Source organism: Hyperolius riggenbachi, chromosome 1 (genome assembly GCF_040937935.1).
Source record: "Hyperolius riggenbachi isolate aHypRig1 chromosome 1, aHypRig1.pri, whole genome shotgun sequence".
NCBI lineage: Eukaryota > Metazoa > Chordata > Amphibia > Anura > Hyperoliidae > Hyperolius > Hyperolius riggenbachi.
This window is the reverse complement of record NC_090646.1, coordinates 515,078,606-515,092,962: the sequence shown is the minus strand read 5'-3', so window position 1 is coordinate 515,092,962 and position 14,357 is coordinate 515,078,606. Positions and strand designations below refer to the sequence as shown.

General features: G+C 42.3%; 1 protein-coding gene and 1 long non-coding RNA gene across 2 annotated transcripts in view; one reads left to right on the top strand and one right to left on the bottom strand.

The window, feature by feature from the left end:
- The window catches only part of HIP1R (huntingtin interacting protein 1 related), a 186,399-nt gene that overhangs the window by 124,708 nt on the left and 47,334 nt on the right, over positions 1-14,357 (bottom strand). The gene's annotated exons all lie outside the window — the stretch shown is intronic.
- The window catches only part of LOC137556136 (uncharacterized), a 36,871-nt gene that overhangs the window by 687 nt on the left and 21,827 nt on the right, over positions 1-14,357 (top strand). The gene's annotated exons all lie outside the window — the stretch shown is intronic.

Sequence of the window (14,357 nt, the reverse complement as noted above, 5' to 3'; positions counted from 1 at the left end):
GCAAAAGGTGCTACGCACCCGTAGAGGGAAATTCCTGTCGGCAGATGGCGCTGGGGAGTGCAGAGGAACCTATCCTCTGTACCTCCACAAATGCCAGAGAGGAATTGTACGAAGCGCAGAACGCAATCGCAAGAGAAGCGATTGCGAATGAGAACGAGCAAAGGGACAGATTGTATGTGTGTGCGCCAATCTAGTCGCCACCCCGCGACCGCGCACACACAACAGCAGATACGAAACAGAAACGCAACCGCAAGAAAGGCGATTGCCAGAAGTGACACAAGGCAGATCAGAACAGAATACGAGGATAGCAAAGGCACAGCAAATCATACAATGAGGAGATGCGGAAAATAAACGCTAGCTAACCGCGAACACCGCACTCATTCGCAACAGTGCACGCGGTTATGCGCGGTCTCCACATGATAAGCACAATAAAGACAAGCACGCCTAACTAACCATCGACAGACAAACATGAAACAGAGGACGCGAACGCTTGCTTAACGGTTACCTCACCGAGCCTCCAGCAAGCGGTCGTAGCAGACAGGACAGACACACGAAAACAGGGACAAGCGAGAGATAGGATCCACAGCACTAGGGAAAGTGGCTAGCACGATCCAGGAAGACAGAACAGAAGGATCCACAGCACTAGCGCGAAGCGAGTGCGATCCAGGTACAGAGTAGCAGAACAGAAGGATCCACAGCACTAGCGCAGGATGCTAGTGCGATCCAGGGAGGCAGACCAGAAGGATCCACAGCACTAGCGAAAAGAGGCTAGCGCGATCCAAGGAGACAGAACAGAAGGATCCACAGCGCTAGCGCAAGATGCTAGTGCGATCCAAGTGAGACAGATCAGAAGAGATAGCTGGTAGCAACCGCTGCACCAGCTATACTCCAAGAACAGAGATCAGAACCATTTCCTGTCGACCACCGCTGGGACAGGACAATAGCAACAGAACAAACAAACAGATAAGCAATCCTAACTGCACTAAGGAACCTGCCTAGCACAGTTTCCAGGAATTACTCTAAGCTGATCTTCAAACAAAGAGCATGGCTAACACACTCCAGAGTGTTTCACAGGAAGACTCCTTATGAACAGCCAAGCATTGTGGGAAACACATAGTACTTATAGTACACGCCTCCAATGAATGTGGCCAGGCAATTTGCATGACAACGTATGCAAATTCCTCAGCAAGCACAAGCTGCAAAACTGACAGAAGCTCTTCTTTCCAGAGTCCTGCAGCATGCGAACCTAAACAATGGTCAAAAAGCTGCCTGCCTGCACAGGCAGCTGAGCAGATCATTACAGTAACTATGTAAAATATGCATGCCAGGGAAGTGTATAAAGGAGGGCCACTAGACACCAGGGAAGTGTATAGGGAGGGAGGGGACATGGAGGATGGCTCACAACTTGGTCCCAGTGTTCAATTTCGGCCCACTTTATGTTTGCGTTTGACACCCCTGATCTAAGGTGTCAGGCTGGTTAGCACTACCTGACCTAAGACTTACCGTATTTTGCTACACATTTAACTCTTATTAGATACTGGTCTCTTGACATTAGGCAATGGGAACTGATTGAATCTGCTATGTCTGAGGGATGTCTTAAAGCCTTATTATGGACCTTGCGTATGTCTAGAACCATGCTTAGGACAACACTCTCTGCCTCTGGGATAGTAGCAAAAAAGTTTCTGTACCGTGTTAGCCAAACAAATTAAACTTTTCCACCTGTGGGATAAACTCTCCACTCAACCTAGGATTTCTACTTGCATGGGCCCACTCACTCCAGTCTGGATTAACCAGGGCTGTGGAGTCGGAGTCGGAGTCGTGGAGTCGGAGTCGTGGAGTCGGGCAATTTTGGGTGCCTGGAGTCGGAGTCGGAGTCGGGAAAAAATGCACCGACTCCGACTCCGACTCCTAATGAATTTGTAACTGTAATTAAAATAAAAAATATGATAAAATGTTCTATTTCTCAGATAATAGTCATTAAAAATAATGTATATATACAGTATATATACAGTAATAGCTGTGCTTAGTCCACAAAAATGAAATAAACCAATCAAAATTAGTTACTTGTGCTGCTTCAATAAAGCAGTCCCCGTATTTTTAAGGTCAGATATGCATATCTGATTGTGACTGTATATATGATGTGTACACAGGAATCTCTTATATATACTAAATAACATCTATGCTGTAAGAATAAAGCCTGATGTGTAGCTATGTCACTAATAGAGATGGTCAATGAGATGGAAATAATTCTGCACTGATGCTGATTTATGCAAATGTATGCACTCCCTTTGCTGATGAAATCAAATAATTTGATATGTTGTTAAAATTTGGTTTGGTGACTACAAATTAAAGGGTAACTGAGACGGATGAAAAGTAAAGTTTTATACATACCTGGGGCTTCCTCCAGCCCCCTTCAGGCTAATCAGTCCCTCGCTGTCCTCCACCACCCGGATCTTCTGCTATGAGTCCTGGTAATTCAGCCAGTCAGCGCTGTCCGGCCGCATGCCGCTCCCACAGCCAGGAACATTCTGCACTTGCGCAATAGTGCTGCACAGGTGTAGTATGCTCCTGGCGGCGGAGTGTGTGCATGCGCACTACGCCTGACTGGCTCAAGTACCTGGACTCATAGCAGAAGATCCAGGTGGCGGAGGAGGACAATGAGGGACTGATTATCCTGAAGGCGGCTGGAGGAAGCCCCAGGTATGTATAAAACTTTAATTTCATCTGTCTCAGGTTTACTTTGTTACACAGTAGTACTATACTCTACATATGCACTCCCCACAGAGCTGCAGGGAATCCACTGAGAATGCTGTGCACATTGAACACAGAGGTGTTGTCTGTTTACAATCTCCTCATTCCCCTGCAGAGTACCTGCACATCATTCTTACATGTACCCACACTTACACTGCCTAGGGCCTGATAGATGTTCTTTGTTCCGGTTTGTACCTTTTACAAGTACTCTTACCAAGGACTAGTTTTAGTCTAAAGGGAATAAATATAGTAGTCTACATATCCTTCTCACTTCAGTTGTCTTGTAAAATTCCTAAGCGTTGGCAGTTAAGAGACGAATTTCACGTTACATACTTTTAATCAACAAAATTGTAATATGCAAATTAGAGGAGTCGGAGTCGTGGAGTCGGAGTCGGAGTCGGTGGAATCCTAAACTGAGGAGTCGGAGTCGGAGTCGGAGTCGGTGGATTTTTGGACCGACTCCACAGCCCTGGGATTAACCCTATGTTTCCGCCAGACCTTCAGTAGGGGAGAGGTATGAAGAAATTGCTGGGTGAACATATTAAGATTTCTTAACTTTTAGTGAACAATGCTATTCCTACTAAAGCAGTTTTTTAAAGCTAATGTGAAGAACAATCTACTGTATTGCAGTTTGAATATTTTCAACTGAGAGGCCCAGTGCACACCAAAAACCTCTAGCAGATCCGCAAAACACTAGAGGATTTTGAAGCAGATTTCAGAGCGATTCTAGGCATGTTCAGAGAGGTTTTCTAAACAAGCCTACAGTTTTTGGAGCGTTTTTGTGTAGCAGATTTCAAATATTGTTACAGTAAAGCTGTTCCTGAACAGCTTCTGTAACAAAAACGCCTGGAAAACCGCTCTGATCTAGCGTTTTTCAGAGCAGTTTTCCACTTTTCTATACTTTAACATTGAGGCAGAAATGCCTCAGAAATCTAAAAAATGCTGCAGCCCCCGAGTTTGCGTTTGGGGAAAAAACGAACTGCTCTGGTGTGCACCATCCCTTTCACTTTCATTAGCCAAGCGGTTTCCCCCCTGCAAGAGTTTTAAAAAATGCTCCAGAACCGCTCTGGTGTGCACCAGCCCTTACATGTGCAAAATGAATATTGAGGATCTTTGCATTAGGTCCTCTTCCTCTAAAGCCATTTCTGTATATTACAATAGTCTCCTCCTGACACACGTTTGATAGGAAACCTTCTTACATACATAGATGGCAGTAAGAGAGATAGGTCGGACTTTTTCTAATAACCTGTGGGTGAAAGCTTTAATCTTCACAGGACCCCGGCAGTTTTACATAAATGTAACATCTTTCAACTTTGCTGGAGGTATAAAGTGGAAGTGGGCACAATAACACATGATATTCTTGCACTAACTTGACAATATTTGGTCAACTGTATGTAAAATCATATACGAGTGCTTAAGTGGAGAGGTGCGTAACACCTGAAACGCTTCTGCTGCTTATGCTCCCCATACTTATTAAAATAATTTTAAAAAAAAATCTCTACTTTGCCACATTCTGATATCTGCACGGTTGACTTATCCTAAAGGTGGCCACACGATGCAATAAAATTAGCCAATTTTAAGTCAATTTGTACAGAAAAATGTAAAGAGTTTTTTTTAACTCATTTGAGACATCTAATTTTTTTTGTTAGTCGATCAGGTGTGGTGGATTTTTTTATAATCAATTTTTAGAAAAAAGTTTAATGGTGTAGGATAGATTTGTCAATTTCCTGATGTATAGAGCCAAGCAATTTGTTTCATAATTGGGGGGAAAAAAAATGTACATTTGTGTGATACATTGGTCAGATTTTTCAAATGTTACAAACAATCACAAAATTGTACCGCTTCAATTGAATAGAGATATAAAAAAAAAAAAAATTGTATGGCATGTGGGACGCCTTAGGACTTCAAAATTGGAGACGCCTCCAACTACAGAGGATTGGATTTCTGAAATAGAAAATATTCGCTCCATCGAATTGACCGTGCAAGAGTCTCATAATATTGAACCACTACAACTCGGACACTGTGGGAACTTTTTAAAGACTGAAGGGGCGAGAGCAATGTTGGGCCTATAGCTTTGAAAGACACAGCCATGTTTTCCTCTTGCTGACTATCCACCCCTAAACTTGATTAATCAACAAATGTGGTAGCAGTGCTGTTTTGGCCTGTAAAGTCCACTGTGAGGAGATTAAATTAAGTTTGGGGTTTGGTTTAGAATGGAAAAGATAACAGTGAAAAGCACCAATCGAGCGGAATGGCAGGATGACTCATTTTTTGAGTGACTACGAGACTATTGTGCTTCAGTATAATGTGGGTATGTTAGGTTCATCCAGTATGCATTTGAACCATCTGTCTGCATCCTTTTATTGCATACATGAATGGCCGCTAATATTTTTTCATGTATTTTCCAGAGGCATGGTCTCAGAAATAAAAACATTACTGAAACAAAAAAAAAAAAGGATATAATAATTCTAATAATTTCATACTAGATTTAACCTCTTAAGTCTATCTGGACGGATATATCCGTCCAGATAGACTGTGCAGCTGCCACTGCCTGAGGCGCGCGCTCCTGCTGCCTGCAGTTACCCCCCGATAAGTGAATGTGAATATAATTCCCATTCACCGATATAAGTCCCCCACAGAAAAACTGACACTCTCTAATCAGAGACCGTGGCATTTGTGCAAAAAAAAAAAAAAAGTTTCACAGCCTCCTTGTAGATCCTGGTAGCGTGATCATACGCTCCAGGACTGACTGTAATAGTAAACTACACCCACATACATTTTACCTTCCATTATTTTATATTTAAAATTATCTGTTTCCCTCCCACACCAAAAATTACCCAAATACATTTTTTTATTAAAAAAGAAAAAAAATACAATTAAAATCAAACAGTTACCTAAGGGTCTGAACTTTTTAAATATACATGTCAAGAGAGTATCTTATACATTTTAAAATTATAAGCTTGTAAATGGTAATGGACGCAAATTGAAAAAATACACCTTTATTTCTAAATAAAATATCAGCGCCATAAATTGTGATAGGGACATAATTTAAATGGTGTAATAACCGGGACAAATGGGCAAATAAAATACATAAGTTAATTACGGTAGCATGTATTAATTTTAAACTATAATGGCCAAAAACAATGCATAATGCATTTTTCCCATTTCTTAATCTCCCTGTTAAAAAAAAAAAATAAAGTTGGGTGGGTGGCTAAGATTGGAGTGGTCTTGATTAGGTGTGGTAAAGAATTCCAAATATTAGTGGCAGTATGGCAGAGGGCTTTGGCAGCAAAGTTTCAGAGGCAGACTCTGGTGGTGACCAGGTTATTAGTTCATTATTTTCTGTAATGTACTGATAAACATTAGAATTTTATCAATCCGCTATTTATAAGGCCGCTATCGAAGCATCCTGGGCCTCCATAACACCTGAGCAGTGCCACAGGCTGATTGCCTCCATGCCACGCCGCATTGAAGCAGTCATTTCTGCAAAAGGATTCCCAACCAAGTATTGAGTGCATAACTGAACATAATTATTTGAAGGTTGACTTGTTTTGTTCTTTTCTTTTATTGGTCGGATGAAATATGCTAATTTTTTGAGATAGGAATGTTGGGTTTTCATGAGTTGTATGCCAAAATCATCAATATTAAAACAATAAAAGGCTTGAACATCTTCAGTTGTGTGTAATGAATCTAAAATATATGAAAGTAATGTTTATCAGTACATTAGACAAAATAAATGAACTTTATCACAATATGCTAATTTTTTGAGAAGAACCTGTAAATCTGAAGAAGTAGGAGGTGTGGTGCATGCTTCATGTATCCATGATATACATGGTGTAGGAATTGTAATGGTAGTAGGTCAATCTTTAAGAGGATAACCAATAAAGTGAGCAAAGAATTGGTATTCTGTGGCAATGGCAAGGTTGTTATAGAGAGCAATAGTCCAGCCATGATGTGATGAGAGCATTAAATAGAGTTGGAAGATACTTTGTAAGTATGAGGTGCTTACATTTTGCCATCTTCCTTGAGTGAAAGAATATTTCATAAAAGCCAAGATATGACTTCTAAAGAACAAAAACTAAATTAAGTACACAAACTATGCTCAAGGTAAGAGACATTCAAGTCTGGGCTCCCTACTCTCAGTAGAGAGGAACTGATTGGCTGCCAAGTAAGTGCTGACCTCTGATGAAAACAAGTTTTATCCAGGGCTGTGGAGTCGGAATAGTTTTGTGTACCTGAAATCAGAGTTTTCATAAACTGAGGAATTGGATGATTTTTGAACCGACTCCACAGCCCTGGTTTTATCAGCATTTAATTAAAGCAAATCTAACAAGAAACTTCCCTATGGAGAGGGAAGGCTCTGGATGCCAAGAACCTTCCCAGCCCCATTTGCTTGCTCTTGGTCCACTGCTGTTCCCCTGTGGAAGTCAGCACCTTTGGGAGTCCTCGGAAGGCTTTAGAAGCACTCACATTACCAACTGCTTAAAGGGTAACTGAAGTAAGAGGTATACGGAGGCTGCCATATTTATTTCCTTTTAATCAATACCAGTTGCCTGGCAGCCCTGCTGGTCTATTTCTCTGCAGTAGTATCTGAATAACACCAGAAACAAGCATGCAGCTAGTCTTGTCAGATCTGACTTTAACCACTTCAGGATTCGGCGTACGCTTAACTACGCCCCTGAATCCTGAAGTGGATTGCATGGAAACGGCCGCATGTCAGTTCACGGAGCGTGTCTCCGTGAACACCCTGCGAGCCGCGAAGATCTTCCCCGGTGTTTACATATATACGGCGCTGTGCAGCAGCAGCGCCGTAGAGGAGATCGGCGATCCCCGGCCTCTGACTGGCCGGGGACCGCCGGCACCTGATAGGCTGAAGCCTATCCTATCCGGCGCAGGACTGAACTCCGTCCTGCGCCGCTCACAGAGGGAGAGAGGGAGGGAAGGAGGCCAGGAAGCGCTGCGGAGGGGGGCTTTGAAGAGCCCCCCCGCAAGCGCAAGCAGCCGGCTGCGATCAGACCCCCCCAGCAGGACATCCCCCTAGTGGGGAAAGGGGGGGGGGGGGGGAAGTCTGATCGCCCTGGCTGCTAGCTGATCAGTGCTGCGGGCTGGAGAGCCCATGCAGAACTGATCAGCAAAACCACCCCCTGGCACAGAAGTGTTTAAAGTCTGAAACACCTGATCTGCTGCATGCTTGTTCAGGGGCTATGGCTAATAGTATTAGAGGCACAGGATCAGCAGGGCTGCCAGGCAACTGGTATTGCTTAAAAGGAAATAAACATGGCAGCCTCCGTATACCGCTTACTTCAGTTGTCCTTTAAAAGACTGGAGCATCCATACTGCGTATGCGCAGTACAGACCCATACATCTTTAGAAGTAATCAGACGCAGGTACTCCCGAAGCCGTCAAACTCCTGCAGGCGTATTCAACCAGATGGTCGTACAACTTTCATGAGGGGACAGCCGTGGATCAAGGGTATGGGGAGAGAGAGAGAGAGGATTGGGAAGGCTCTATGAGATCCAGAGAACTTTTTTTTTTTCAAGCTCACTTTAGTATTACCCCAGTTGTGATTAATGTATTCTAGTACTTCAGTTAAGCCAGGTTTATTTTTCAAATAGGGTCTTCCCTCTCAGATTATAAGAGGGATCTATCTGATTAAATTCCTCCACGCACTGAATGCAGCAGATTTATATTTTCAATAGAAATTTCCCCTTCCCAGTCCCCCTCCCCTCCATGCGTTGTTGGCAGAAAATACGCTCAGCGCTCACATGTTCGCCGGCACTTACCCCCATGTCTTCTTTCCAAAGCTGCCGGGACTCCTCCCAGTCTCTTCTCTCCCACACCACTGTATCACATGACAAATGCTGGAGGCCAAACACTAGTGGCACAGTGGCAGGTACCTTACTTGACCACTAGAGGCCTCTAGCATTTGTGACATGACACAGGTACCTGGGAGAGAAGAGAGAGAATAGGAGCGTGCAAGCTGTCTCAAAAATTGACTGCCGCTAGGGACATGCTCCAGCCCCACAGACGATCAAGCGGAATCTTCCATCCAGTGTGATGGATAAATTTTGCCTGAAAATTGATTAGTTTGCGGCATAATTTCTAACAGATGCAATGAAATGAAAGGGGGGGGGGGGGAATAAGGAAAAAAAAAAAAAGTGTACGGCCACCTTAAAACCTTAATGATAAACATTCTTCAGCGCCACAGAATATGTTGGCGCTTTATAATTCAATAATAATTAAGCAATAGTGTAATTTGTCTGTGTAACCCTCTATGAATGTGAACACCCATCCAGCAAAGGATCTGTACACAAAGACCATGTGCCTGACCTCGTTTTAAACAGGCAGCTTTTGTAACAGCCACTCATTTGCATTCAGGAAACAAAACTCGCCTGACAAAGATGAAAGCTTAACCCCCACATAACGTGTTAAATTTCAGCTAGCTATTGATCAGGTTTGCTTAGGTTTTAATATTACAGCTTCCTGAAACACATTTTTGGTCATTATGCAAACGGATTAAACTTTTTTTTTTTTTTTTTTTTTTTAAAGGGACGCAACAAGCATGTAACTACAATTTGCAGGTTTCTCTATGAAAAATGTGTCCATATACCTTCATTTTCATCCTGTGTTTTACTAATTTAGAAATTTTAATATGAAGGAAAAAAAAAACAAAACAAAAAAAAACTAGGACGACCGAAACGACCAGTGAGGTTTGTTTAATGAAACTGCACCTTTTGCTCAAGAATGGAGATGGTGAATAAGATGCTGAGCTTCCAACCTGCAGGCATATTTAACCGTATGCAGCTTAGAGCTGGACAAATGCAAAACAGCACAAAGGGAATCTGCATGGCAAAATTGCAAGTTCCTTACAATACGGATTAAAGGACAACTGAAGAGAGAGGTATATGGAGGCTGCCATGTTTATTTCCTTTTAAGCAATACCAGTTGCCTGGCAGCCCTGCTGATCCTCTGCCTCTAATACTATTAGCCATAGCCCCTGAACGAGCATGCAGCAGATCAGGCGTTTCTGACTTTAAAGTCAGATCTGACAAGACTAGCTGCATGCTTGTTTTTGGTGTTATTCAGATACTACTGCAGATAAATAGACCAGCAGGGCTGCCAGGCAACTGGCATTGATTAAAAGGAAATAAATATGGCAGCCTCAGTATACCTCTTACTTCAGTTCCCCTTTAAGTTTGTATGCGAGGCAATAAAATCATCTCATTGACCATCTCTATTCATGAATTCTTTGTAGTATAAATGTGGGGTTTCAGGTCTTAAATGGTTCTCCCTCTGTCATAAAGTTGGGAGGTAAGCTGTGGAAGATGATTAGTGATCTATAAATTCATAATGTAACATGGCACCCAAATGCTACGTACACACATGCGACAACAATCGTTCGTTGTGAACGACCAACTTTTAAGAACGACCTAAGTAAAGTTAGTTGTAAAAGGTGTGTAACGATCTGATCGCTAAAACGAACGTTACATCACATAAAGCAGCGCTTGCGCATAAAAATGAAAAGTTCCATGGAGAAGTAGTGAAATGCGCATGTCAAGCCTAGTACGAACGATCGTTTCCAACGATGTACTACTTTTACATACGATCGTCGCTGGGAAAAATCCGCCAAGCTAGATCATTCGTTTTGAATGATCTAGCTCGTCCGTCGTTAGACTTCATGGTCGTTGGCTGCTTTTTTTTCAAACGATCGTCGTTTGAAATGATCGGGGAACGATCGTTTCAAACGACTATAGTCGCATGTGTGTACGCACCTAAACAGTCACTTATTTCATTAGATTCCAGAAAATCCTGCACCAAAAACATGGAATATGGTAAGCCCAGGAGAAAAAGGAGACTGCTACGTGCATAGCAACCAAACTGCATAAATAAATAAACAAGAGGCAATTAAAAAGTCCATAGCTCAAAATGCCACACGCGTTGTCCAATTATGGTTCTTTTAAGAATTGTGTGTTTATCACATTTTTAACACTTAACTCTTCAGGTTTATCTGATATTTAAAAAAATGTTCAAATGTAAGATTTCCTTTCCATAAATATTATGAAGCTAAAATTCCTGTGCTTAAAACGGAAAAAAAACATAACACACAAAAAAAAACATATGAAGTCAGTAAATATCAGGTTCTGTGGGTGAGGCTGCGGCTGCTTGGATTGTGTCATCCTACTGTAAAGATTGCAAGTGGGAAAGCACAATCAGTATTTGAGAAAACTGTTGCCTATAAGCAGAGGCAGTCTGAGCAGGTGCTTTAAAGTGATTTGACAATCTTATCAGGAAACTTTGCAAAGCTGATAGTTTGTATAACAAACTTGTGCCAGAAGCGGGCACTTAAATGTTTATCTCCAATTTAAAAAAAAAAACCCTATCAAATCATCTAGGTTTCAAGTATTTGAAGCATAATTTTAGCTGCATTACCTGCCATGCCTGTAATTATTCTGGTGTTTACCTTGATCGCTCGCTCTGTGTGCTTTCACAATGAGTCACTGGGAAAGCAGTTTTACATTGTGTCAACTGTTGAGTGGTCATTTTGAACTGATGTACGCACATGCCAAAATCCTTTCAGATAGGATACTTCCACTCTGAAATGACTGCATCAAATTAGCCAAGTCGTGGATGTGAAGGCAGCAGTTTATGTAGTTACAGGTTTGTGCAGATTTATGAACCAATGAGACAGAGGGAGAAAAACTATGTGTATTATTAATGCCAAACTGTACACGATAACCATGGTTTCCAGCAACAATTCTTAAAGGAGTACTGTAAGGGGAAGAGGGGGCACACAAAAAAAAAAAACACACCTTACCTGGGGCTTTTAACAGCCCCAGAAGATATCCTGTGCCCGCCCCAGGGCAAAACAATGCACCGGTTTCCCGCCGTGGCTCTCTTCTGTTTTTTTTACCCTTTCAGCAAATCTTGGTCACCAGCTTGCACCTCTGCTGATAGAGCATCAGCAGTCTGCAATTTAGTCAAGCCAAACTAGCTTACATAGTAAGTAAGCAAGCTTTCTCAACCCAGTCTGGTTGTTACTATGCTAAACAAAATCACTGGAATAAAGAAAAATTATGTTTTATTCAATAATTCATTCTTTTAAAAATCCCAAACCTGGAAATATACATGATCTTCTGAAAAAATTAGCATATTGTGATAACGTTCATTATTTTCTGTAATGTACTGGTAAACAGACTTTCATATATTTTAGATTCATTACACACAACTGAAGTAGTTCAAGCCTTTTGTTTTTCTTATTGATGATTTTGGCATACATCTCATGAAAACCCAAATTTCCTATCAAAAAATTAGCATATTTCATCCGACCAATAAAAGAAAAGTTTAAAAAAAAAAAAAAAAAAAAAAAAAAAAATCAACCTTCAAATAATTATGTTCAGTTATGCACTCGATACTTGATCAGGAATCCTTTTGCAGAAATGACTGCTTCAATGCGGCATGGCATGGAGGCAATCAGCCTGTGGCACTGCTCAGGTGTTATGGAGGCCCAGGATGCTTCAATAGCAGCCTTAAAGAGAACCTGTACTGAGTAAAATTTAAAATTAACACTCGAGGTAACTTCAAATGAACATTACCTAGTTACCTTGCCATCAGTTCCTCTCAGAAGCTCACCATTTTCTTCTTAGAGTGATCCCTTCCAGTTCTGACAACATTTTGTCAGAACAAATATATCAGTTGCTCTCAGTTATATATCAGTTGCTGTCAGTTACAGCTGAGAGGAGAACTGATGTGTCCATGTTTCCCTATGGCACAAGTGGGCAATGTTACAGTTTAACTGTGTGCTGACCAGAAAGCTGTTATGGTGTAATGCCCATTTTCAAAATGGAGGACGGAGAATTCCATTGATCAGAGTGGACAAACAGGACGCAGGAGAGGAAAAAGAGTGAGGAGTAGACTGCACGGGAGGCAAGTATGACTTGTGTATGCTTATTTTGACTTTTAATTTTCAGTTCAGGTTTTCTTTAAGCTCATCCAGAGTGTTGGGTCTTGCGTCTCAACTTTCTCTTCACAATATCCCACAGATTCTCTATGGGGTTCAGGTCAGGAGAGTTGGCAGGCCAATTGAGCACAGTAATACCATGCTCAGAAAACCATTTACCAGTGGTTTTGGAACTGTGAGCTGGTGCCAGGTCGTGCTGAAAAATGAAATCTTCATCTCCATAAAGCTTTTCAGCAGATGGAAGCATGAACTCACTTTTGAACCAGAAACAGCGGCAGAAGCGCCTGACCTGGGCTACAGAGAAGCAGCACTGGACTGTTGATCAGTGGGTCCAAAGTACTTTTTTCGGATGAAAGCAACTTTTACATGTCATTCGGAAATTAAGGTGCCAGAGTCTGGAGGAAGACTGGGGAGAGGGAAATGCCAAAATGCCTGAAGTCCAGTGTCAAGTACCCACAGTCAGTGATGGTCTGGGGTGCCATGTCAGCTGCTGGTGTTGGTCCACTGTGTTTTATCAGGGGCAGGGTCAATGCCGCTAACTATCAGGAGATTTTGGAGCATGTCATGCTTCCATCTGCTGAAAAGCTTTATGGAGATGAAGATTTCATTTTTCAGCACGACCTGGCACCTGCTCACAGTGCCAAAACCACTGGTAAATGGTTTACTGACCATCGTATTACTGTGCTCAATTGGCCTGCCAACTCTCCTGACCTGAACCCCATAGAGAATCTGTGGGATATTGTGAAGAGAAAGTTGAGAGACGCAAGACCTAACACTCTGGATGAGCTTAAAGAGGAACTCCAGTGAAAATAATGTAATAAAAAAAGTGCTTCATTTTTACAATAATTATGTATACATGATTTAGTCAGTGTTTGCTCATTGTAAAATCTTTCCTCTCCCAGATTCACATTCTGACATGTATTACATGGTGACATTGTTACTGTGGGCAGATTAAGGAGCTGTTGCTAGCTGGTCTGGCTTTAACAGACAGCTGTAAGCAGCTATTTCCTGTCTGAACATTGTTACATTGTGGCAGTTTGCCAGGAGTACCGTACGGTACCAGAGCCTCTTGTGGGAGGGGTTTCAGCACAAAATCAGTCATACAGCGCCCCCTGATGGTCTGTTTGTGAAAATCATTATTTTTCTCATGTAAAAGTGGGTATCAGCTACTGATTGGGATAAAGTTCAATTCTTGGTCGGAGTTTCTCTTTAAGGCCGCTATTGAAGCATCCTGGGCCTCCATAACACCTGAGCAGTGCCACAGGCAGATTGCCTCCATGCCACGCCGCATTGAAGCAGTCATTTCTGCAAAAGGATTCCCGACCAAGTATTGAGTGCATAACTGAACATACCCGTATTTCGCGCCGTATAAGACGCTCCGGAATATAAGACGCACCCAGGTTTAGAGGGCAAAAACCAGGGAAAAAAAAAATACTAAACCTGGTGCGTCCATATTCCAGGAGCGTCTTGTACATAACCTTGTGTGTCCTCATGTGTGCTCCTGTGCCCCCCATATCCTCATGTGTCCTTCTGTGTGTCCTCCTGTGCCCCCATGTGTCCTTCTGTGTGTCCTCCTGTGCCCCCATGTGTCCTTCTGTGTGTCCTCCTGTGCCCCCATGTGTCCTTCTGTGTGTCCTCCTGTGCCCCC